General features: G+C 44.0%; 1 long non-coding RNA gene across 1 annotated transcript in view; it reads right to left on the bottom strand.

Moving 5' to 3' along the window:
• Window positions 1-8,850: 8,850 nt before the first annotated feature.
• Window positions 8,851-26,849, bottom strand: part of LOC143940502 (uncharacterized) — a 53,292-nt gene continuing 35,293 nt past the window's right edge. The window contains exons 2-3 of the long non-coding RNA XR_013263878.1: window positions 19,637-19,707; window positions 8,851-9,028 (exon numbers count right to left, since the gene is read on the bottom strand). This is a non-coding gene — a long non-coding RNA (uncharacterized LOC143940502). The remainder of the gene's footprint in view (window positions 9,029-19,636; window positions 19,708-26,849) is intronic.

The following is a 26,849-nucleotide window of genomic DNA, read 5'->3' on the forward strand; positions in this document are numbered from 1 at the left end:
CGTCCGATACTTTTATGCCCTTTCTACTTTGAGATATGCTGGACTTTCCGATCTTGGAACTGATAGGGGAAGAACTTTTACGCCTGCTGATGGTGTCAATGTTCATGGAACAAATTTTTTCCTTTTTTTTCCTTTTTTTCTTCGTGTCCCTATTGAGGGACTTTTTCTGCAATACATGCCTGTTAGTTTTATTTCAACAATTTTGTTTTTTCCTTCTTTTTTCTCCCGGAGCAAGGGGAGACATGTTAGTCCTACGGACTAATTGCATGGTGCAGCGAAAACTGCTCTATTAGTCTGCTGGGACTTCTTATTGCCATGGGGGAGTTGGTCACTGGGACTGGACAGCAACTGACACTTTTGCCTCTCTACACGGGTCACCGCTGTGTGCTGTTATGCAGGGTGCTCTACTTTACCTGGCCTTCTGGTACCGGTGGCCACGACCCTTTTTCAGATTTATTGTTCTAGGTTTTCTTTCTAATTCAATGAAACTGGTTTTCCCAGCCAGGCATGTTTGGTTTTTGAGGGAATATACCCGCACAAGTTGGGGTAGGTGCAGGGTAGGGTGGGGGGAGGGGGGTGGATTGGTTTGGGTTTACATGCAGAAGATTACTATGAACAAGCTGGAGTACGTAATTGGACTATGTGTTGCTTTTGCCGAATGTTTTTTACAACTACTGACTATGCAGTCCCTGTTTGGGCTCGATCAAGCACAATTGTATTGGGGTGCGCTTACAGGAGAGCTGTTAGGGGGAAAGCTGAATGCACTCATTACTGTATATGACTCTATATGGCATCTATACGATTTCTTACCTGGAACGTGAGGGGCCTGCGTGATAAAATTAAGCGCGCGGCAGCCTTCACGTTCCTCAAGAAGCAAAGGGCGGAGGTGATGGTGTTGGTTGAGACACATGTGGAGGGTGGACTGCAGATGGCCCTTAAGCGCCCTTGGATTGGGTGGGCATTTCATTCCACCTACACGTCTCACTCGAGGGGGGTTTCGGTACTTGTAGCTAAGTCTGTCCAATTTGAACTTTGCGAAGTTCTTACTGACCCGCAGGGCAGGTTTGTTTTTCTACATGCTAAATTGTATGGGGAACCCTACCTTATTATGGCCTTTTATATCCCCCCTCCTTTTAACATGGCGTTGGTTGTTAAGGGACTGTCTTTTATGTCCAGACACCCGGCGGTTCCTGTCATCTGGCTGGGGGATTTTAACACTACGCTTAATCCTTCCCTGGATAGGCTCAAACCCCCCGAGTTGATGGTGGGGCAGGCTGGGACCACTAGGCTGTCCAGGCTCTTAGCCACCATTCATCTTGTGGACACTTGGAGACACAAATTCCCTCAAAAGAAAGAGTATTCATGCTTCTCACCCACACATGGTTCTCTATCACGTATTGACTTTATATTAATATCTCAACAACTCATTCCCAGACTCAGGGAAGTATTGTTTTGCCCCAGACTGCTTTCGGACAACAGCCCCTACTCTGTAGTGCTTGACGTACCCCTGGGTAGGCCTCCGCGGGCGTGGCGGTTAAATCCGTTCTGGCTGACATTATTACCCGAAGATGGCACTATTGAGGCGGAGTGGATAAGATTTTTTGAGGACAATGACCACACGGCCTCGGCTCCGGCCGTGTGGGATGCATTTAAACGACATGCTCGTTCGGTACTGACTACCCACATTAATAGGCTCAAGGCTGATTCGGCTACTGCCTTTACTGAGGCTGAGGCGGATTTGAGCTCCATGGAACACACCTACATAAACGACCCGTCTACGGCAAACGCCGATGCACTTAGACTACAGTCGAGAGTGGTTTCCCAACTGCACCATGACAGGGCTCGACAGAAACTTTTTTTTACCAAACAAAAATATTTTGAATCTGGGGAAAGAGCTGGTAAGTTGCTAGCATACTTAGTGCATAAGGAAGACAGACCCCCGATTGTTATCTCTTTGCGTGGACAAGGAGATACAATGATCACGGACCCTTCTGAGGTAGCAGCTAGATTTCGGGACTTTTTTGCGGACTTATACACCACTACAGTATCCAACGACACCACTCCGATGGACAGCTTTCTAGCTCAGGTTTCCCTCCCCCAACTCACTGAGGAACAGATGCAGGCTTTGGAGGCTCCCCTGACCACCGATGAAATAGTGTGTGCTATTGCGGAATTTGCAAGATCCAAGTCACCGGGGTCAGATGGTCTTCCCATTGAATTTTATTCCCGTTACAAAGAAATACTGGCGCCTCGGCTTCTCGCCCTCTACGGCAGTCTTTTTGATACACTGACACTGCCTCCATCCATGAGGGAGGCAACGATAGTTTTGATACCCAAGCCTGGAAAAGATCCAGGTTTCCCAGAATCCTACCGCCCAATCTCCCTATTACAGGTAGATATTAAGATTTTAGCTAAGCTACTGGCTACTCGATTGAACGGAGTGATCCTTACCCTGATTCAGGCTGATCAAGCGGGCTTTATGCCGGGTCGGAATACGTCGTTCAATCTACGCAGGCTCTATATTAATCTACAGGCAACACATGAGGGGGTGGGTGAGCGGGTGGTGGTGTCACTTGACACGGCTAAGGCATTTGACTCTGTGGAATGGGGGTATTTGTGGAGGTGTCTCGAAGGATACAGCTTTGGCCCTAACTTTATTCGGTGGGTGAAGCTATTGTATTATCACCCAACGGCCAGGGTGGTGGCAAATGGGTGGTCCTCCCGGGTGTTTGACCTCAGTAGGGGTACCAGGCAGGGGTGCCCACTGTCCCCACTACTTTATGCCTTGGCTGCAGAACCTTTAGCGGTGTCGATCCGTACAGACCCTGAGATCAGGGGACTGACGGTGGGTCAACTAACGGAGAAAATCAGTCAATACACTGATGACACGCTGTTATACTTGGCAGACTCTGGCCCTTCCCTCGCAAAGGCCCTGCACATGATAGAGTGGTTTGGTAGCTTTTCCGGTCTTCGTATAAACTGGGAAAAATCCCAAATCTTACCTATTGATAGTTTTCCACAGTCAGAATCTCAGGCCAGTCTGCCTCTTCAGCGAGTGGGAACTATTAAATATCTGGGTGTATATATCTCTAGGACTCCGGCAGATTATATTGCACTGAATATAGAACCTTTATTCTCCCTAGTGCGCACCAAGATTCAAGCCTGGTCTCGTCTCCCCCTATGGGTTTGGGGGCGCGTTAATCTTATTAAAATGGTTTTATTACCTAAAATACTGTATGTGTTGTGGCACGCCCCGGTATACTTACCGCTAAAATATTTTAAATCCCTTGAAAGTCTTCTTAGGCCCTTTGTATGGGGGAATAATAGGCACAAGCTTGCTTGGCAGGCTTTGAAAAGCCCGACTGATATGGGGGGCATGGCTCTTCCAGATCTAAATCACTACTATGTTGCCTCACAACTGTCTCAACTTTTTCATGTGGACAAGACTGATAAACAACGGTTTCTTACTCTTCTCTGCCCCACCTGGGCACAAATTGCAGATGATCCGATAGCTGCTGTCTCGACAGGGGTTGGGAGCTCTACACTAGAGCCAGGTAAACACTCCATGCTTTTTCACTACAGAAGGATTTGGGATCTGGAATCCACTAAATTGAATGTTATGTCACCAAATGACTATACACCACTTTGGCATAACAAACAATTGCCAGAACTTCAAAAGATCCAGAGTGTTCAGTTATGGGTATCGAGGGGAATATACTACATGCATCACCTGATTCACCATGGCACTATTAAAACGTTCCAGACGCTGCAGGAGGAATTTGGTATCCCAAACACTATGCTATTTCAGTACCTTCAGGTTCAGCATGCACTTAGGGCACAATTTCCGCAGTCATTGCCTCAGCCTGCTCCCAACCCTATTGTCGCCATAGTGAAGGATACTGATCCCAAAAAGCTTATCTCGTGCTTCTATGGTATGCTTGCGGCCCCCATCTCGGCGAGACTGGCATATGCTCTAAAGTCCCGCTGGGAGGGTGATGTAGGTGAGCTGACAGACGAGGAATGGGAGGAGGCTCTGGAGACGTGCAAGCTGGTGTCCCCTAGACTCCAAGACAGGCTTTCTCAAATTTACATGTGTTCTGTGTTCTGCCCGATATGTACTGTTGAGACTGGGACATTCTTCCACCTTATCTGGTCTTGCCCCCAACTGCAGGAACTTTGGAAACAAGTAGTATCATTTCTACATGATGTTATGGGCTCACCCTTGGCCCTCGACCCCAAACCCTGTCTCCTAGGGATATTTCCCGAAGTATTGGATAAATTTACCAAAACTTTCCACAGGAAACCTTGTTTTCTGCTCGAAAAGTGATAGCTAGACAGTGGATGAGACCACTTCCGCCCAGGGTGGAGGACTGGAAACGGGAAGTTAATTTCACGCTCCCATATAAAAAATTAATGTATAAAAATAGGGGATGCCCAGCTAAATACAATAAAATTTGGGATAGATGGTTGCAAGAGGCCGCCACGTGTAATCAGGAACTTTGATGTAATGTTGAAGTAAATGACATGTCTGTGCTATGACTTTGCTTGGCTGTGATCCATACTGTCTACTGCAACGGAGAAATGTTTCTTTATTTACTGTTATTGTTATGACGCAACACCTTTTGATTGTTCGGTGTTTGCCACTGTGATTGTACTCTCTGCAATAATGTTCAATAAACAATACATGTTTAATGGAAAAAAAGGTAGCCATCCTCACCTGTGATCTGTTTACTTGTAATTAGTGTGTGTGTGTGTGTAAAAGGTCAATGAGTTTCTGGACTCCTGACAGACCCTTGCATCTTTCATCCAGTGCTGCACTGACTTCTGGATTCTGAGTCATGGGGAAAGCAAAATAATTGTCAAAGGATCTGCAGGTTAAGGTAGTTTAACTATATAAAACAGGAAAGGGATATAAAAAGATATCCAAGGAATTGAGAATGCCAATCGGCAGTGTTCAAACTCTAATCAAGAAGTGGAAAATTAGGGTTTCTGTTGAAACCAAGACATGGTCAGGTAGACCAACTAAAATTTCAGCTACAACTGCCAGACAAATAGTTTTGGATGCAAAGAAAAACCCACAAATAACTTCAGATGAAATACAGGACTCTAAAAACGTGGTGTGGCTGTTTCAAGATGCACAATAAGGAGACACTTGAAGAAAGATGTGCTGCATGATCAAGTCGCCAGAACAAAGCCATTACTACACAAATGCCACAAATGATCCCACTTACAATATGCCAAGCAGCACAGGGAGAAGCCTCAAACCTACTGGCACAAAGTAATTTGGAGTGATGAGACCAAAATTGAGCTTTTTGGCCACAACCGTAAATGCTTCATTTGGAGAGGAGTCAACAAGGCCTAAGATGAAAGGTACACCATTCCTACTGTGAAACACGGAGGTGGATCGATGATGTTTTTGGATGTGTGAGCTACAAAGGCACAAGAAATCTGGTCAAAATTGCTGGCAAGAGGAATGCAGTATGTTATCAAAAAATACTGGAGGAACATTTGCATTCATCAGCCAGGAAGCTGCGTATGGGATAATCTTGGACATTCCAACATGACAATGATCCAAAACACAAGGCCAAGTTGACCTGTCATTGGCTACAGCAGAATAAAGTGAAGGTTCTGGAGTGGCCATCTCAGTCTCCTGACCTCAATATCATTGAGTCACTCTGGGGAGATCTCAAATGTGCAGTTCATGCAAGACAGCCCAATAATTTACAGGAACTGGAGGCTTTTTACCAAGAGGAATGGGCAGCTTTACCATCTGAGAAGATAAAGAGCCTCATCCACAAATACCACAAAAGACTGTCATTGATGTTAAGGGGGCAATACAAGGTATTAAGAACTGGGGTATTTAAACTTTTGATCAGGGTAATTTGGCTAGTTTCTGTTGTCATTATGATTTAAAAAGAGTAAACACAGTTGATTAATAATAAATAGCTTCAGCCAAACACTAACCATAAGTGAAAGAAAAGTTTTTGTGTTATCATTCATATTCTCTGAAAAATGGCCAAGAAATCATAAATTCTGCCAGGGTATGTAAACTTATGAGCACAACTGTATATATGGCAAGAGCAGATTATGATTGTTAAATTTCCAATGTATTATTTGTGATAATTGTTAGTTCATGGTTTAAATCAGAGTTGATGATTTAGATCAGAGTTTCTCAGCCAGGGTTCTTTGGACCCTAATATTCATCCAGGGATTGCTAGGGGTTCCTTGAGCAATGGGCAATTTCTGCCTCTCAGATAAGTTCCCACTGACACCATTGGTCATTTTAGCTATCCATAAGGTGGCGATTCTTCCCAATGACCAGAAGGGTAAGAAGCATCCTTCCTACTAATCATCACACTAATATATCTCAAGTTGTATAGTATTTTCTAGCAGGGGTTCTCTGAGACTGGAACATTTTGTGCTGGAAAGCTTGAGAAAGGCTGGTTTAGATACTTTAAACACATTGTGGGAAACTATCAAAATTGGAGCAACCAAAATCTGGATCAGCTGTGCATGACAACAAATAAGCTTTTATCTTTCGCTTGTTCAGGTAAAAGCTATGTTTACCTTTGAAAAAAATAATAAATGCACATATTTTTGCAGGAAAAAATGTATATTCAATTTTCTTTTTCGCAGGAACCTGTAAAGCATTGCACCTGTAAACAGTATTGGATTGTAGGAGCAAGGCCCGGCTACTGCACACTTTTTCTCAAGTCTACTGCCCATGCAGAGATACAGGCATTCATTTACTGAGTTGAAGTCAATGGACTATGAGTGAAATGATTACCACACTTGTATTCCACTGAGAACTAGCTGTTGCAAGAGCACTGTAAAGGAATGAATGATGCGGGTGTGTGGATGGAGCCTGTTTACCAACATGTTACTTCCTTAATATGGTTGTAACATGTTGCAAAAGGTGGAGTTAGCCTTTAAAGTGGAACTTTACCCATAACAACTTGATAAAAAGTAATGTTCAAGGGCCAGGAATATACATTCTACATTAATAAGTATGCTGATGTAGCAATGTGGACTACAATTGCAAAGCATAGCAATTCCCTATCATTTCTATGTACTGTATTGTCCTTATAGTGCCCAGAATCACTAACTAAGATCGTATCTGTGAGTCGACCCAAAGGGATTGTGGGATTAGTAGTTCCTCAGAATGGCAATTACACTGTATGACTATGCACCCAGACTACATATCCCAGGAATCTTTGCTATCATCAGAGAGAATTCTGGGAAGAGCATAAAAGAGACCAGAGATACGCGTTACGGTCTCTTCCTCCTTGGCCTGGTATGTGACAGATCTCTCTGTTCCGAGAGGGTGAGGTTGCGGCCTACCATGTGGTGTATGACATTCCAACCCGGCCAAGACGGGCCCATCCCTGCTTGCGGCTCATCAGGCATCACCCTGATAATCTGACAAACCGTGCTTTGTGCTATGCATCAGATGATTGTCGTGAGTGGAATCGCTGCAAGGACGCCTCTTCAGGGATCGCTGTTCAGAAGGCATTGTATCAGCCTGGTCATTGGTGAGAGGGCAATTGCCCACCTTTACAAATCTTTCTTTGCTGCTTCACTGGGGCACTGTGCACAGACAGCTTTACTCTGGGGAAAAACTTTACTGCAGCTCTATTTGAACATTGTACATATACACCTGTCACATAAACCTTTCCAAGAAATACCATTACCTTGTTGCTGCAATTTATTGGATATAGTTAACAAACTCAGACCCCTACCGAAGATTATCAGGCCTGCAACTGCGACATTACTGTCATTACTACTTAAAGGGCCCTCATACTGTCCTTGTTTAATTGATTTCTCATTAGGATTAAAACTTGAATAGGCCGGCCTGGGTTTCCGCTTTAGAAGTTTTGCCAGAATGAATGCTTAACTCTTGCTTGTCCTTTGTCCTTGTACATACGTGCAAATAAGATACTGTTATCTCCAGATTGTCTTAACTTGTGTTATTGTAGAGGAATTCTTCTTCTGAACTAGGACCGTTATTCAAAGTTCAGTTGATCTATTACCTCCTTTGTGCAACAAAATCTTCCTTGAGTTCAGTAAACGTTAATAGAATATAAACTCATTGAATGGTTTGACTTATTACTTTAAGGTGGTGCAAAGACGTCTGAACCCACAATGTCGGGTGGGTTGCAATGTTCCCAGGATCATGATGATGCAGGAGAGTAGGTAAACTCAAGCAGTCCCCAAGGGGCAGTGCCACATTACCAACATTAGAGTGTGTTTGTTCTTGCCGGAGACTGCCATTTTGCTGAAGCCCAGAGCCTCTGAACAGCAGTAAATCATAAATCAGTACTCGGTCCATCTATTTATCGGTATGAAAAAACACTCCTGGAATGCTGGGATTGCTAAATTTCACATTTACTGTTAAACCATCAAATGGCTGGTGTCATAACTGATCACATATGCAGAACCATGGCAGTTGCAGATGAAACAGAAGCAGCTCACTTGGCTGTAAAGGATAGGAAAGTTTAATTCTTCTTTAAGGCTGCCAGCAGATCGACCTCTACAAATTCAATTCTGCTTAAAAATAGTGAGCAACTGAGCATGTGCACAGCAGGGTGAGAGAGTGAATTACTGGATTTTAAACAGTATAGGCACTTATTTTTCATGTTTTACATAGCTATACCTGCAAAAGGGACCAGGCTGAAGTGATCAAGCAGGACTTAATTTTTTTGACTAAAGTCCCATTTTAAAGAGGAACCAAACTCACTCAATCAACAGTAACAATTTTTAATCTTTATGCTGCTAGCATTAGTAAATGGATAGGAAGGTATAATATATTTACTTTATAAGATACAGGAAATTGGACTTTAAAAGGTACCAATAGAAAAAACAATATGTTTTAAATTACAAATAATTTTATTAATTTAACAATATATTTTTTAAAAATTAGCATTTAATATTTCGTTATAAATTCATACACTGTTACAGCCACTTTTACTCATGTTTTGCTCTCCAAGAGCTTCTTCAGGAGATTTTTAGTGCTGCATGAAGTTTAATACTGTAAAGAAAATATATAATATTACCAATCATGGATTAAAACATCATTATAAATTTAGTTTCAGTGATAATGATAAAATTATAATTTTACATTTAAAAAAATCATCAAATTTTTGTCAGGCCGAGAGAAATAAATACTATGTATATATACCTGGTAGTCTAAAAATAGTTCTTGAAATTACTCTCAAAATAGCTAGACTAATCATTCGAAATCTAGGTCAAGGCACTCTATTGCAACCATTCCAACCTACTTGTTCTCTTTGTTCCTCTCAAGACCTTCTGCTCTCTAGCTCCCTCATCACCTCCTCCCATGCTCGCCTCCAGGACTTTTCCAAAGCCTCTCCAATCCTATGGAATGCCTTTCCCCAATCTGTCCGCTTATCTCCTACTCTTTTAGACGATCCCTGAAAACACTTCTCTTCAGAGAAGCCTACCCTACCCACACCTAACAACTTTATTTTCATTTTCTCCATCAGCTTACCCCCCACAGTTATTACCTTTTGTTCCACTTGACCCCCCACCCCCTTCTAGATTGTAAGATCTAACGAGCAGGGCCTTCTGATCCCTCCTGTATTGATTTGTATTGTAAGTGTACTGTCTGCCCTCATGTTGTAAAGCGCTGCGCAAACTGTTGCCACTATATCATTTATATTATATATAAATATATACCGTATATATAATATACATCCTGTTTTTTATTAACAATAATAATAATAATACTTGTTTGCACTCTTTTTTTTTTAATTTTTCAGCTTTTTAGTCTCTGGCCTAGGCTAAATGAATGTCATACATCCCAGGAGTCTTCATTTTCATTGTTTTTTTAATAATTTGGGGGAGGGGAAGAGGGGCTTTTTCAGCTAAGCATGCCCCCCTGTCTACATGCCTGAGATATGGGCCGATTGATCCCAGGATGTAAATATCACCTGCCCATACTCAAGATGGCTACAGTTAGAAATGCTAGGGGGTGTTTGAGACCGAGAGATGGATGGGTAAGTTGGCTTTGAATAATGCAAATTAATGAAATAGTGTTTTGGGTTTGTGGCACTCAGATACAGGTTAGTTCCACTTTAAGCTTTGAAAGTAAAAGCTGATTGGTTTCCATGCACAGCTTTTCCAGATTCTGGCTGTTTCAGTTTTGATAAGGCGACTTTCAAACTGGGACGTGGGGGGCATTGGTGGTAAAGTGCCGCTATTTTTAGCATCGATTTACCGTCGTTTTATGCAGAGGTTTTTGGCCACTATCGGGGCACTTTTAATCCCTGCTAGTGGCCGAAAAAGGGTTAAAACTGCTAGCGGTTCAGCGGCGCTGCCCATTGATTTCAATGGGCAGGGGCGCTTTAGGAGTGGTGTATACACTGCTCCTACAGCGCTGCAAAGATGCAGCTTGCAGGACATTTTTTGGCGTCCTGTCAGCGCACCGCTCCAGTGTGAAAGCACTCGGGCTTTCACACTGGAATCAGAGGAGAGGCTATTTACAGGTGCTATGCAAGCGCTATTTTTAGCGCTATAGCACCTGTAAAGCGCCTCAGTGTGAAAGCAGGCTAAATTGTACTCAGTAGACATGTGCACACTGAAATATTTTGTTTCGGAATTTCATTTTCGTCACGAAAAATACATTTATTTAGTTACTCCCGAAATTTGTTTTTATTTATTTTGTTTTTCGTTAAAAAATTGCATTCGTCCCAAAACACGGGCAGCCTCTGAGGCTATCACAACACTAGCAACACTAGTATCACTATCAGGTTCACAACACTAACACAATAGCAGCAGATTATTATGAAAAAGTTAAAGCGGGATTCCACCCTAAAGTGGAACCTCCGCTGATCGGATTCCTCCCCCCCTCCGGTGTCACAATTGACACCTTTCAGGGGGGAGGGGGGTGGAGATACCTGTCAAAGACAGGTATTTACACCCACTTTCGGGCATAGACTCCCGTGGGAGTCTACGCCATTTCCTGCCCTGCCGCGCTGTCTGCTGGGACACACACGGGTCCCAGTGACAGCTCGGAGATTTCCTATTGCGCGACGCGACTCGCGCATGCGCAGTAGGGAACCGGGAAGTGAAGCCGATTCGCTTCACTTCCTGATTCCCTTACCTAGAATGGTGGCGGCAGCAGCCGAGAGTCGAGCGATCGATCGGTCTCGGCTGCCGGCATCGCTGGAACCCGGGACAGGTGAGTGTCCATTTATTAAAAGTCAGCAGATGTAGTATTTATAGCTGCTGGCTTTTAATATTTTTTTTTTTGGTGGAATCCCTCTTTAAGTTGAATTGTAGCTTGCTTCACTATTGTTCTGCTGCTGTGCTTATGCTTAATTGCTAAATAATTTAGGATCTCTGATAAACGGACTAGCTAAGATTGACTGTCTTCTGAAATGATTCAGTGTATGTGTCTCTCTCTGCTAACAATCGTAAGTGAAAGTAAGTTGGCTGTATGTGTGTACTTAGTTCTACCTCTTTGGTTACAATCAACCAATAACATTCATCATCATCATTATTTTTATTTTACTTCCCCCACCCAATTCCAGCAGCAATCTTTTCTCTCTATGTCGAATATTTTCTCTCTATGTCAAATCTTTTCTCTCTATGTAGATTAATCCTGCACATTCGACCACAGGTTCAATAGACACAGATTGTTATTGTCAGCCTCATGTTGAATCTCCTATCTATATCGAACTGTTGTCACAACGAAAACTAAAATAAAGCATTTGTTTATGTCGGATCTTTTGTTTTTCTGATTCTGCACTATCGTTATCGTTTGTTAAAACGATAACGAAAATACCTGAAATTTGGACGAAAATGCATTCGGACAAAAACGAATGCACATGTCTAGTACTCAGTATTTATTTAGCATGAGAACACTTGAAGCTCTGGACTATACACGTACAGCTTTCATTCTTTATCATCACTGATAATAAGCACAACAGCTTAGATTAACACTTTTAGGTAATGAAAGATAGAAAAGCACAAAGGTAAATACATTACAAAAAAAATTGTATTGTGTTATTTATCATGGCCTGAATTGTTAGATAACAGGAACAGATAGCAGGAAGGAAAAAAATCCAAAATAATTTATCTGGTGGAATTCAGTTAAATTAATATTTTTCTTCACTCTGAGTAAACAACTAGGCAAAAAGTACTGACCTCTTCCTGTTTTGCTTGTTTTGTTTCCCCCCCCTCTGATTCCTGAGGCAATACCAACTTTCATTTATTGACCTGTACACATAAATGGAAGTCTCTCCAAAAAGAAATCTCTCTAAAACGTTTTCAAAGAGGGCCAGATTGGATGAAGTGAACACGTGTGAGGGGCAACTATTTTGCCTGACATTCTTTGAACCATTAAAATTCGGTCTTAGCCCTTGTACACAAGGTCGGACATCCCGACAACAAAATCCATCGGATTTTGTCCGACGGAATTGGTCCGAAACTGGTGTTGCATACACATGGTCGGACAATGTTGTCGGAAAATCAGATTGTTCGTAACGTGATGACGTAATTTAGTTACGACGGGACTACGTTCAGGCTAGTAGCCAATAGCTTTGGTCTCGGAATTTGATCTGAGCATGCGTGGCACTTTGTCCGATCGGAATTCTCTACAAACAATGGGAAAACGTCCGATCGGATCATGTTGTCAAAAATTTTATAGCCAAGCTCTCAAACTTTGTTGGATATTCCGACAGAAACAGTCCGATGTAGCCCCCACATGGTCAGATTATCGGACAACACGGTCCGATCGGACATTTTCCGTCGGAATATCCGACCGTGTGTACAAGGACTAAGTGTGTTAGTCCGAGCACTAATATACGGCCCAACAAGAATTCTCTTGCCTTTGTGGCTGTGCGTGAGTAAAGAGATGAGCTCGGGCATGTTATGTGGATATACCGTATTTATTGGCGAATAGCACGCACCTTCACTTTAAGGGGGAAGTTTCAGTAAAAAAAACGTGCATTTTAAATAAAGAACTGTGAAGCAAAATAAGGGTCAGTGTCCATCTGCAGCCTCACAAGTGCCATGAATGCAGCACCCCCATTGCTTTCAGTGCAGCACCCCCATTTCCATCAGTGCAGCAGCCCCATTGCCAGTAATGCATCACCCACCATTGCCAGGAATGCAGCACCCACCATTGACAGGAATGCAGCACCCAGTATTGCCAGGAATGCATCACCCCCATTGCCAGGAATGCAGCATCCAGTATTGCCAGGAATGCAGCACCCACCATTGCCAGGAATGCAGCACCCATCATTTCCAGGAATGCAATACCCACCACTGCCAGGAATGCAGCGCCCACCACTGCCAGGAATGCAGCACCCACCATTGCCATCAGTGCAGCCTGATTGATGCCCATCTATCTGCAGCCTCGGAGGTGACAGGGACGGGCAAGACAAGTGCCAAAAGATTACACACAGGAAAAACTCCTGTTTTCTTCCCGGCCTCTTTAAGAGAAAGTCCCGCCTCCTTTGATGGACAGAACAGTCGTTCAATGGCAGCGCCGGAGATGGGACTTCCTATTACAAAGGCTGCCGTGTAAACAGGAAATACTCCTGTGTGTATGGCACTCGTCCCACCACCTCTCTGTCCCCTCCAAGACAGTCAGCATATATATCTTTTATGGCCCCTGTGCTGGGCAATCGTTAGAGGCCACAAAGGATATATATGTCCCGATAACCAGGCGGGCCATTCACAACTGCAAAGTGGACCACGATTGGCCCGCGGACCAGACTTTGGACATGCCTGCCCTAAAATAATGGAAATCCCAAATCTCTTTAGCTCATCAACCCCTTCATGAACTTTCAAATTGTTCATTGACAACTAAACATTCATTATGTGAAAATTTAAGGTTATATCTAAGGTTCCATGGTATCATTACTGAAAGTCTTTTCACGTAATAGGTATTGTTTCAATGGTAAATAAAGCCATTCAATCACATTTAAATAACCTTGTTAATACTGTTAACACTTCCTCTTTGTAACAGCAGCTGCCATTATGATTCAACAATACAAATATTTATTAGATGCATAGCAATCACTTATTTTGGCACCATTCCTATAGATATAGATGTATGTACTCATTTGCATGCCAGATAGGTTTGAGGTGAAGGAATACACTTAGATGGGGAAATGAACAGGAATTCTACACATACATATACCCTTCCTGGAACTGGATGGGTGGTAGATCACAGACACACAACACAAGGCACATTGGTAAATGAGGCCCGTAAAAACACACAGCTAACAGAAACAACTCAAGGCCTCTCTTGGTCCCAACTCTGGGTAACACTAATTCATCATTAGTAGCCTTACCTTCAGGACTAGAAATTGGCATGGAACTGTACAGAAAGCGCAAAACATAAATTAACTATAATCAGCCTTCCGTCATTCATTAACCACCTTCTGAACACCAGACATTTACTAACCCCATTTATTTTTGTTTCAATATCAACTCAAAATGTGGGATTTTCTCACACATTCAGTCCTGATGACAATGGACGAGGACACATAGAGAGAGTGAATCTCCCCAACATAGGCAACAATAAGAACCCAACAAAGGTTCTAACTCTTCCTTGTTCTATCCATACCCAAAAAGGTTGACTTTGGAGGTTAGAGATAGGGTTAGAGTTTTGGGTTAGGGTTGGATTTAGAGGGCTTAAGGGTTGGGCTCTATTTTTGAATTAGGGTTAAGTGTTAGTTTTTAGGGTTAGGTTTAGGTTAGTGTGAGGCTAAGGGGTACATGTAAATGGTTAAGGCCCCTTTCACACATGCGGACCATTCGTTTTATGAGTTGAGTCACTTTTTTTCAAAAAAACAGGTAGAGTTTACAGTAGTTTGTCATTAGTTTTTCATCCATTTTTACATCTTCCAGCTAAAGTGTTTAACCACCTAAAGTCATAGTAAATTGCTGCAGAATAAAAAAAAAAGTAAAAAAAAACACTAGTAAAACAATGGCATGATGTGCAAGTATACCTATTATAGGCTTACCTGTAGGTAGAAATACCAAAGTGGGCTTTAATACCGCTTTAAGTCCCATAGCCAGTTTTTCATGTAAAAACAGACCGTTTGTCCGCTCACATCCATTTTTCGTCCTATCTGTTTTTTTAAAGGAAGAAAAATAGGGCTTTGATCCATTCCAAAAAACAGATGTGGTCGGAAGAGGATGTAAACAGATGATCATCCATTTACATCTGTTTTTCCATAGAGATGCATTTACAAACAGTCCACATGTGTGTAGCAGGGAGCTGGCTATCTTGCATGCAGTATCAGAAGACACTCTGCAACATTATTGCAGTGAGACGGTTTCCCCCTAGTGCCAGCTAAGATTGTGTCATCACTTCCTGTCAGCAGAGTGATTAACAGTAGGAAGCAAAGCATACAGGGAATTGTAGTTCCAGGACTCACGTTTCACATTGAGATTGCACTGTTTTAGGACTACAACTTATAGCCCGCTCTGGGGGCAAAGGAACTAGAGACTCCATCTTGCTGATCTAAGGGGGATTTTCTCAGACTACACAAGGGAGAGAAAGAGATTAGACCTAGGGGAGTGGGTCTTCCTGCCTACCGTGTGATTTTAGGCATCCACAGCCAGTCGGGACATTTAGCCTGTTAGAGGGGGATCCCAGGTGCATATCCAGATGCATCTGCAGCGATGGTGTGAAGCGTTTCCCGTATGAGGTGACCTGTCAGGTCACTAGCAGAGCCTGCCTGTTCCAGGATGTTCCTTTGGGCCTTGACCAAAGGATTGGGTGAGAGGGTTTTTTCCCATTTGCAGGAAAAAGAACACTGCACACAGATAGAGTTGTATGGACACTGTATGCAGACATCATTGTTCTTAGTCACCTTGCTGACACCTGTAGTGCCACAGGAAACAAGGCCATTCAGATACAGAGACACTGTATACAGACGCCATTTTCCTTTTACCTTGCTGAGGAAGATCCTGCATTCTTTAATTGATAATCTGGGCCAGTTGTGTTGTTTGGCTCTGCTATTCAGAAGTTTAAGTGCACCAATGAAAGTGCCTAGCTAAAGATACAAAGCTTCATCTTTCTTCAAAGGGACTGAAGCCACTAGTGCCATATGGACACACACATACTCAGGGCTCTTTATATGCAGTGGGTGTGCGGCACAGTTTATCTGGGAAGCTAATCCATTGAATGTTGATTTGAATACAGTGTTTGTAGTTGGGCCTGTGGTGTCAGGAGACAGAAGTGGGAGGTCTGACATAAAGAGGGCCAGTCTTCTGCTCTCCTCCTGCCTGAGCTCATAGAACCACATTTGAGTAGCGGTAGCCAATCCGATATAAAGTGTCATATTGTGATTTATTTGCCATTTAAGTGTGTCTCTTCTCTTGGGGTTATTCTCAGGTTTGGAATCCCCTGAAAGCAGCCTAAATATAGTATTGAGCTATATTGCTCTGAATCTCAGTTGATTACTCAAATATATATAATGTTACTGTCTGTTACGTTTCCACATATATATTGCAGTAAAAACAATTTCTGTGTTTTATCATAATGTGTGTGTTTCTCATTGGTCATTACACTTACACTATTATCAGGTGTGCCAAGAGGAGACTGTTATTGGGGTTTAAAGGCAGCACATGCAACAAAAATACTTAAGAGGCTCCTGCGGGGGTAGCGCTACATGTGTGAAAGGGGTCTAAGTGTTGTAGTAAAGTTAAATACTAAGGATTTATTTAGTAATTAGATTATGTTTTAGGGTGAGGAATGGTTAAATGTTAGATCAGTGTAAAGGTCAAAATAGAGGTCAGAAGGTATATTATTAATTGTATTTTCCTATTTGTTTTTGTTGCTGGAAAACCTGCAGCAAGAACTACCCGGTGTTGGGTTGTCAACCCTGATGATAATGCAATCTGGAAGTATGTAACATTTTTGTGTGCTCTCCTTATATCTCTCCAGTATACACCTGGAGGCTGTGAAGGTGAGAACTGCACCTTTACACAGAACTAAATGTTCTCTCTGCATGTATGTTTACCAAATATAAAAAGGAGGCGAGAGTGTTAAAATATGTCCTTGTGAATATAAGCAAATACAAAGCCAACTAATATGCACATAGCAAGAGTTTGCTAAATTTCAATTTGTGTATTTTTTTTTTTTACTACACCTAGGGGTCTGTTTATAAATGTTTTCACATAGTTTCTAATTCGATTTAAATTGGAAACCCTGAATTAACTTTTTGTGAAACTTTGTGTGAAATATTTTTTTTAAAACAGACCCCTTAAAAATGAAACTCCAGCCACAACCTTTTTGTTTCAGACACAATGTGGAAGGGTTAGCATCTGTTAGCTTTTATTTGTTCTGTATACCCTCTTTAGTGGTCACTGAGGCCATCATCATTCAACTCGATTCTTCTGAGCCCAGGTTGTCCCAGACCCGCCTCAGCTTATGGCTGGATAGTAAAAAAGAGAAGCAGCATAGTGATGAGCCAATGTCTCTGTCATTGTGCTTTCTCTTCCTACAGGGATTGCAAGAGACTGACATCAAGTAAAGGTACTTACCCTGCTTACATTTAAAAAATATATATATTGATGTATTAATGATGACCAGTGGCATCTCTAGCTTTCATATTTAGGGAGCACATGGGGGACAGGGACAAAAGTAGGGGGGCCAACCATAAAACAGCCCCTGTCATACGAAGTACCGCCTCCTGGATGGGCTCCTATGATAGACTGCACACAGCGGCCATGCCATGTAAGTGTGATATTTTTGTAATCCAGTGGTGCTGGGGACTTCTAGTCATCCTAGGCTAGTGGCCAGCAGGACCCACAGGTCAGTGGCCAGCTCCCAGCAGTGGGTCCTGCTGGCCACTGACCTGTAGGTCCTGCTGGGAGCGGACAATAGCCTATTGGTCCTGCTGGGAGCAGACAATAGCCTTTGGGTCCTGCTGGCCACTGACCTGTGGGTTCTGCTGGGAGCTGGCCATGGCATGTGGGTCCTGCTGGTCTGTAGGCCATGACCAGTGGCTAGCAGGACCCACAGGCCATGGGCATCTCCCAGCAGGATTCACAGGCCATGGGCAGCTCCCAGCAGGAATCACAGACCATGGGCAGCTCCCAGCAGGAATCACAGGCATAGGCAGCTTCCAGTAGGAATCACAGGCCATGAGCAGCTCCCAGCAGGATTCACAGGCCATGGGAATCTCCCAGCAGGATTCACAGGCCATGGGCAAGGTAAATGAGGTGTATGGGGGGAGATCGATGGGATGATTGATCATGTGAGGGTGTCAGGGTCTCTCACTCACCTCAGCTTGCTTGGCAGCTGCCAGCTCAGACAGACTCAAAGCTCAGCAGGACAGGTCTTCTCTTCCTCCTTCTCCTTGCTTTGCACAGCTTCCTCCAGTCCTGAGGGGTGGGTGATGTCGCTCATGGGGTCAAGTCCACAGTACTGTTACTACACTGCAGCCACCAGCCAGCAGCAGCGCACCCAAGCCAGACACATGACGTGTTTCCACTGTCCAGGCAGGCAAAAGATCAGACCACGGCGACGGAAGTTGTAGCATGAATGCTGGCTGCGATGTTCTCCAGACTGACTCCACCCACCGGGAGCAGGGAGCTTGAACACGCAGCCGCCGCCGTGGACTAAAACTCCCATAAACAACAGCAGCGACCGGCGGCCATCACGTGACGTCACCTGGGCTAGCCCCGACTTACTCGAGGCTCAGAGAGACTGTGAGAAAAGTGAGTCATTCAGGCGGACACTCGGACGGCCGTGGTGTTGGCCATTATTCAGGTTATAATTGGGGGGCACACAGTAAAATTGGGGGGGTCGTGGCCCCCTCAGGCCCCACGCTAGTGACACCAGTGATGACGACAGAGCTGCAGTTTTTATTTTATTTCTGCCTAGTGTTCAAGCTTAAGGCCAGACCCACAGTTTTGTGTTGCAACCCATTCACGGTATAGCAGCACACCTCAACACATTAAAAACTACACCTGCATTTTTTTATATTATTTTTGAAAGAAATACACAAACAAGGATTGTGACAGAATGCAGACAACATGTGCAAGCCAGACAGTGGTCAAATAACTTAAATATATTATGAAATTATTATTAATTAAACCTAAACCATTATTAATTAAACCTAAAAATGTATAGTTTTATTTACACAAGAGATAACACTATAATTCTACCACTATACAAAACTCTGCTTTGCCCGTCTTCTTGGTTAGGCCATCTAGTGCTGGCCACGTGTCCTCAGGAAGGATGTACTAGAACTGTAAAGAATACAGTGAAGGTCAACAAAGCTAAAAGGAGGGCTGGAGGATCTTAGTTATGAGGAAGACTACAAGCATTAAACTTATTCTCCATGGAGAAGAGACAATATAATAGCAATATACAAATATCTTAATAGTGATTCAAGCATTGGAAGGAAATTGTTCAGTCTTAGGTCACTCATGAAGACACGTGGGCACTCAATGAAGTTGGACGGGATTCAACCTTAAACTGCACAAGTGTTTTTTTTACTGTTAGAGTGGTAAGGATGTGGAACTCCCTTCCACAATCGGTGGTTGCAGTGGGTAATGTGTTAATTTCAAAGAATCCTTAGAGGGCCATGTTATTGAACACAATATTCAGGAATATGAGAAATGGTAGGGGGATAATACTTACATAACCACACAGGTTGAACTGGATGGACTTGTTTCTTTATTCAACCTTATCAACTATGTAACTAAGTTAACCTAAAAAAAAAATAAAGATACCCTATTAATCTCTTCTGTCACAAACTCTTCTCCCTTCTGGTCAGCGTTTATGTAAGCTGAGCCACTCATGCCCAGTTCAGTATACATTTATGGCACCATCAAAATGTCAGATAATGCTCTTGCAGACATTCCAGTATACAACCAAATAGGGTTCATCCAATAATCACAATAAACTACATGGTTGCATTGCTAGGGGTGTGTGAAGAAAGAAACAAGCTATGGGAGTCTAAAGGGGCGGGGGTAGTAGGAAAGGGGGTAGAGGGTGGTCTTGGGAGCAGGAAAGGCAGGGAGATGTAGCTGCTGAGAAATACCTCTCCTCAAACCCTGGGCCATCATAAGGCTGTTGCTGATGACTAGGTAACAGAGTATTATGAGAAGTTTCATTGCAACAGAGAGCTTCATACCCAGTGGTGGACATAAAATTAATGAAGTAGAATCACGTCTTCCAGATTTTTTCATGTGTTTCCTTATGGAAGGAGATGTGATCCTCCATATGGTAGTTTTCATAAATTTTAGCCTACAATGTTGAGATTAGGGGAGTGCTAGTTGGCTTCCATAGTTTGGGTGTACAGCTGCTGGCCGCCGCATTCATATGAGATAGAAGCAAGTTTTTGTTTTCCTCTGTATAGAGTTGCTGTGTACTGTATTAAGGAAAAAGGCTTGGTCGAAGGGACCAGAGCAGTCAGTGAATTTTTGTGTTATCTCCCGGAATTCAGTCCAGAATGGTTTAAGAACACTGCATACCCAGAAGATGTGGCATATGTCATTTGCTTGACCACATTTCCAAGAAGTGTTGGGAGAGGCTGGGAACATATGGTAAAGCAGTTGTGGCATTCTGCACCAGAGTATTTGAAGGCAGGCTCCTGGAATCTAGTACAGATGAAGGTGTTATGTGTGTACTATGAAATCCTATATATATCACTTTGCTCCGCTGAAAGTTGATTTATTGGGTCTCTTTTAGAGGTCGACTGATATGGGTTTTTCCCTGGTCGATGCCGATATTTAGAATTCGTGGCGGCCGATGGCCGATATATGATGCTGATTTTTTTGGGCCGATATGTTAGGCCGATTTTTTATTTATTTTTTCCTTTCTTTTTTTTCCCTCCTTCATCTCATAAAATCTAAGTTGGACACCTTTCACACTGGGGCGTTTTTCAGGCAATTTTGGGCTAAAAATAGCGCCTGTAAATTGCCTTCAAAACGGCTCCCCTGCAGTCTGTGTGAAAGCCAGAGTGCTTTCACAATGAGGAGATGCGCTGGCAGGACGTTAAAAAAAAATAATCCTGCAAGCAGCATCTTTGGAGCCCATTGAAATGAATGGTCACCACTGCTGAAGCACATGCAATGCGATTTTTCAGCAGTGCTTCACTGCCCCGCTAGCAGCCGAATAGCGGGGCTAAAATGACGGTAAATCGCTGCTAAAACTTGCAGCGTTTTACCGTCAACGCCTGCCCGATCCAGTGTGAAAGCAGCCTTAATAAGCGATGCAGAAAATTTCTTACACATTTATTAAACAAAACAAACCTCCAATCAGTTCACTTGTATGTATAATTTCGATAAAAAAAAAATAACTATTTATTAAATACACAAAAACAGGTACTCAAAACTTTTGGACGAAAAAAAAAGGGCTAACTTGCGTTAGAAAGACCTCTGCGCAAATACCGCGTCACATAAAATATTGCAACAACCGCTATTTTATTCCCTAGGGTCTCTGCTAAATATATAATTTTTGGGGCTTCTGAGTGATTTTCTAGCAGAAAATACAGGATTTTTACTTGTAAGCAACAAGTGTCAGAAAAGATTTAGTCTTTAAAAGGTTAAACTGAGAACTTCTACACAGGGAGTTCAGCCCATTGAAGAAGAAACATTGTATCACTTTGATCTTTTCTTGGCAGCCTGCCCAGAGAGGAGGAAAGTCCTTCACTGATGTCTTCAGGCAACTTAAATTGACTTCTATTGCAGAAGTCTTTTGCAAGTCCCGCTGAACATGTAATCGGCTTTTTTATCAGCACAATCGGCCGATGCCGATTAATTAAAAAATGCCAAATATCGGCCGATATATCGGTCGACCTCTAGTCTCTTTCCCACATATTAATGTATGAAGGGGTATCATTGGGTGGTGGGGAACTAATCAACAAGTGTTTTAGGCAGATGTATGCCTGAGTGGTTCTTGTAGGCACTCATTCTCAAATGCCATTGGGGCATAAAGTCTCGCTTTTTGGGAAGGATTCTGAGAAAGTTGGGCCATCTGCCAAAACCCAAGTCCTCCAGTCTAGAATTAACTGGGAAAGCCACGGTTGCTTGATGATAAAGTGGTCAGCTTTATACACTCAGAGGTGTATTCGAATTTGAATATCAGGTCTTCTAGACCTGGAGCAAACAATGAATTTCCAAGACAGGAACAACAGGGGTGATGGAGAAATGAATATGTCTTTCCTCTGAAAGAGTCATTGGTATATGAGTTAGGTAATACCAATTGTAAAGTGTGTTTTTAGCTCAGATCGGAAATTGTGAGCACACCATGGTAGGGTTGAGAGAGGGATGTTGGTTGTCTCATGTTCTATAGTAACCCATTATTTCATAGGGCCATGTTGACAACAGGCTATCACTCGTCGTGTAGTAGGCTGCTTGGTACTGAAAGATATCAGGCAGTGCAATGCCTGCATGAGTCTTGTGTATTCACAGAACAGTGTGTCATGGTTATGCAATAGAGTTTGTCTGCTTACCTTTCTCTATGTGTTCATCGCTAGAGACCAGCTGACCCTCATCTGACTGCTTTTGTAATCCATCCTCTGGCATGGCTCCACCCTAGCTCCTATCAGAGAACTCTATATTAACCTGTGCACTACAGGCCAATCCTGCTGATCAACCTTTGTGTGTTTGGCTTCCTGTTACCTACCGTGTGCTCTTCTGTTGTTTTGTTACCGACTTTGGCGTGTCCTTTACTATCCCTGTTTGCCTGTGATCCTGACCTTTTGGCGTGTCCCTGACTATTCCTGTCTGCTTGTGGCCCCCGACCTTTGCTTTATCCCTCACTATCCCTATCCTCCTGTTGCCTACTGTGGGTGTGAGCTGGGGGACCCTGGGGGTCGCAACCTGGAGCCAGTTGCAGCCCAGTCCATCCTCACCACTAGAGGCTCTGGTGAACACCTGCTGGCTCTTAGACTCCACGTCCCAGGGAATCTTGCGCTCTAACCCTAGTGGGATCGGTCTTGGTGTTCTGGCGGCCCTGCCTTCCTTATCACCTTGACTCCCATCCACAGCAGCCAGCCGTAGGGTCCACAACCGTGCGGTGCACTCCTGATCCCTACGGTGTGCATCTGTCACCTGGCCTCAAGGTGACCTGACAGTTTGATCAGCCATGGACCCGGCTGACGTGCCGCTTCCTGCAGTCGATCTTTTGCAGGGCATAGTTCGGAGACTCGAGACCCAGGAATCTAATCAGACTCAGGTGATGCGATTCCTTCAAGATCTGGCTTCCCGCTTCGAGCAGCTGCAGGCTTCCTTGGGGACCCCGAACCTGCAGCCTCAAGTACAGTCAGCAGCTTCACCTATTGCACCAGTCGCATCCACGCATTCATTATTACTGCCAGCTCCGTCCCGTTTCTCTGGGGACTCCAAGGCCTGCAGGGGCTTCCTCAGCCAATGCACCATTAATTTTGAGCTCCAGCCTCAAAACTTTCTGTCTGATCGGGCAAAGGTAGCCTATATCATTTCCCTCCTCTCCAGTGAAGCTTTAGCCTGGGCTGCTCCCCTGTGGGAGGAAAATGATCCGGTGGTTTCCAGCCTGTCTGACTTCTTGAAGCTCTTTTGTAATATCTTCGAGGAGCCAGCTCAGGTTTCCTCTGCGGCTAGTGCCCTTTTACGCCTTCGCCAAGAATCTTGTTCAGTGGGACAATATGCACTTCAGTTCCGTATCCTCGCAGCTGAATTGAGCTGGAACAACGAGGCCCTGGTCGCAACCTTTTTACATGGCCTCTCTGACCGAGGGAAGGGCGAATTAACAGGAAGAGCTATCCACGCCGGTCTGGACAATGTAATTTCATTATGCAATCAGATTGACATTCGTTTCCAGGAGAGGTCCTTAGAAAAAAGACGCCAGCACCCCCTAGGTCCTAGTCAGCCTGAACTTTTTCCCCGTCGCCCTGTGGAGCATCCTCTGTCTGTTGAGGAACCCATGCAGCTGGGCCGGACCAGACTAACCCCCGAAGAACGTGCTAGATGCAAAACTCTGGGCTTGTGTCTTTATTGTGGGGGCAAGGGTCATTTTCATGACTCCTGCTCACTTGTCCGGGAAACGCTCGGGTCTAATTCCTTTTGGAAGGTGGAGTATTGGACCCAGAAACATCACCTTCTCGTCTTCTTCTTCCGGTGTTCCTCCATGTAGGCACTTCTCCCCAATCGGTCGTAGCATATCTGGACTCCGGGGCTGTCGGCAATTTTATGGACTGGAGAACTGCTTCTTCTATGAAGCTTACCCTTTCTGCCCTCGCTAATCCACTGGTAGTCTCGACAATTAATGGCAATGTGCTCCCAGAGGGCCCTATCCGTTTCCAGATGCTACCTATTAGGATGTCAGTAGGGATACTCCACCAGGAGTGGATCTCCTTCCTCATCCTACCCAAGGCCTCTACCCCCATTGTATTGGGCCTTCCTTGGCTACAGCTCCACTCGCCACATGTGGACTGGGTCTCTGGGCAGATCCTGGCTTGGAGTCCTTCATGTTTCTCGTCCTGTCTTCTCAAGGTGACCCCAAGGGGAAACTTCCCATTGCTACCACATCCGTATCATCTGATCTTTGGCATACAGCGATTTCCGGGATGTGTTCTGTAAGAAGTCTGCTGAGGTGCTTCCTCCCCACAGATCTTTTGACTGTGCTATTGACCTTGTCCCTGGAGCAACCCTGCCCAGGGGTCATACCTACCCTCTGTCCATTCCAGAGATCCAGGCCATGTCTGAGTATGTCGCCGAGAATCTGGAGAGAGGTTTCATCCGGAAATCCTCATCGCCTGCAGGAGCAGGGTTCTTTTTTGTTGCCAAAAAGGATGATACCCTGAGACCATGCATCGACTATAGAGGTTTAAATGCAGTAACTATCAAAAACTGATACCCCTTACCTCTAATATCTGAGCTATTCAACAGGTTGAAGGGGGCTTCCATTTTCACTAAGTTGGATCTCAGAGGTGCATAAGATCTCATTCGAATACGGGAAGGTGACGAATGGAAGACTGCGTTTAACACTAGGGACAGGCATTACAAATACCTGGTTATGCCTTTTGGTTTGTGTAATGCTCCAGCTGTGTTCCAGAACTTTGTCAATGAAATATTCAGGGATCTACTGTACCAGTTTGTTGTCATCTATCTGGATGATATTCTCATATTTTCCGAAAATCTGCCTGCTCACAGAAACCATGTACACACCGTACTTCAGCGCCTTAGAGAGAACAATCTCTATGCCAAGATAGAGAAATGTTCCTTTGAATGTTCTGAGGTCCTGTTTCTGGGATGTTTTGTTTCTAGTGTGGGTCTTCGCATGGATCCCGGAAAGGTCTCAGCCATTACCAACTGGCCCCTTCCCGCTAGCCTCAAGGACACACAGCGCTTTCTTGGCTTCACAAATTATTATAGGCAGTTCATAAGGAATTACTCTTCTATTGCCGCGCCTATTATCGCTTTGACCAAGAAGGGTGCGAATGCCAAAGACTGTCCTCCCGAGGCTGTCTCTGCGTTTCACGATCTGAAACAGGCCTTTGTCTCTGAACCTCTCTTGAGGAGACCAAATCCTGGGGACCCATTTTTTATTGAAGTAGACGCTTCTTCGATGGGGGTGGGAGCTGTGCTTCTTCAGTTCTTTGAGAAGAAACGTCAACCATGTGCGTTCTTCTCCAAAAACAATTCTCAGGCAGAGAGAAATTATGCCATTGGTGATCGGGAACTTCTCGCAATTAAAATGGCGTTGGAGGAGTGGCGTCATCTCTTGGAAGGTTCCCCTCACTCCATAACGATCTTTACTGATCAAAGAATCTACAGTACCTACAGAATGCTAAACGTCTGAACCCCAGAAAGGCCAGGTGGAGTCTCTTCTTTTCCCGTTTTAAATTCACGATTACGTACAAACCTGGTTCCTGCAACGGTCGAGCTGATGCGCTCTCTAGGTCATTTGACACTTTGGACGAGGAGTCCACCCCTGATCCTGAGCCGATCATTCCTACCTCATGCATTGTTGCCCGTTCTACCACCCTGGAATCAAAAATTCCTCCTGGCAAGACCTTTGTTCCCATGGAGCTAAGAGCTAAGATCCTTCGTTGGGGACATGATTCCAAGGTGGCAGGTCATGCTGGGTTCCTCCGATCCTTCTTGCTCATCAGTCGTCACAACTGGTGGCCTAATCTCTGCTCGGATGTTAAAGACTATGTTAAGGCTTGTCACGTCTGTGCTCAGTCTAAATCTTCCACTCAAGCCCCTGCTGATCTTCTCATGCCCTTGCCCATTCCTAAGGAGCCCTGGTCTCATATCGCCATGGATTTTATCACTGATCTTCCACTGTCGGAGAATAATACGGCCATTTGGGTGGTAATCGATCGGTTCTCCAAGATGGCTCATTTTGTTCCTCTTCCTGGTCTCCCTTCTGCCCCTGCCTTGGTTCCCATTTTTGTACGAGACATTTTCCGCCTTCATGGTGTTCCTTCTCATGTCGTTTCGGACAGGGGTGTGCAGTTTACTTCTCGTTTTTGGAGAGCCTTTTGCAAATCCCTCGACATTACCTTGGATTTTACCTCTTCTTATCATCCACAATCCAGTGGCCAGACTGAGAGAGTTAATCAGGAGTTGGAGGTCTTTCTCTGTACCTTGGTCTCAGCCCATCATAATGATTGGGCATCACTATTACTGTGGGCTGAGTTCTCCCACAAAAATCATGTCAACATCAGTTCTCAGAAAACACCCTTTGTCACTGTTTATGGAAGACATCCTCAACTCCCTCTTCCTATGGCTTGTTCTTCTGACATTCCAGCTTTGGCTACTGTTCAGAAATAATTTAATTCCATGTGGGCTGACGTTCATGATTCCCTCCAGAAAGCTGCCAATAAATTCAAGAGTTTTGCTGACCATCGCAGGCGTAA

This window comes from Lithobates pipiens, unplaced genomic scaffold (assembly GCF_037356315.1).
Source record: "Lithobates pipiens isolate NorthernLeopardFrog02 unplaced genomic scaffold, aLitPip1_a1.2 Scaffold_3, whole genome shotgun sequence".
Lineage (NCBI taxonomy): Eukaryota > Metazoa > Chordata > Amphibia > Anura > Ranidae > Lithobates > Lithobates pipiens.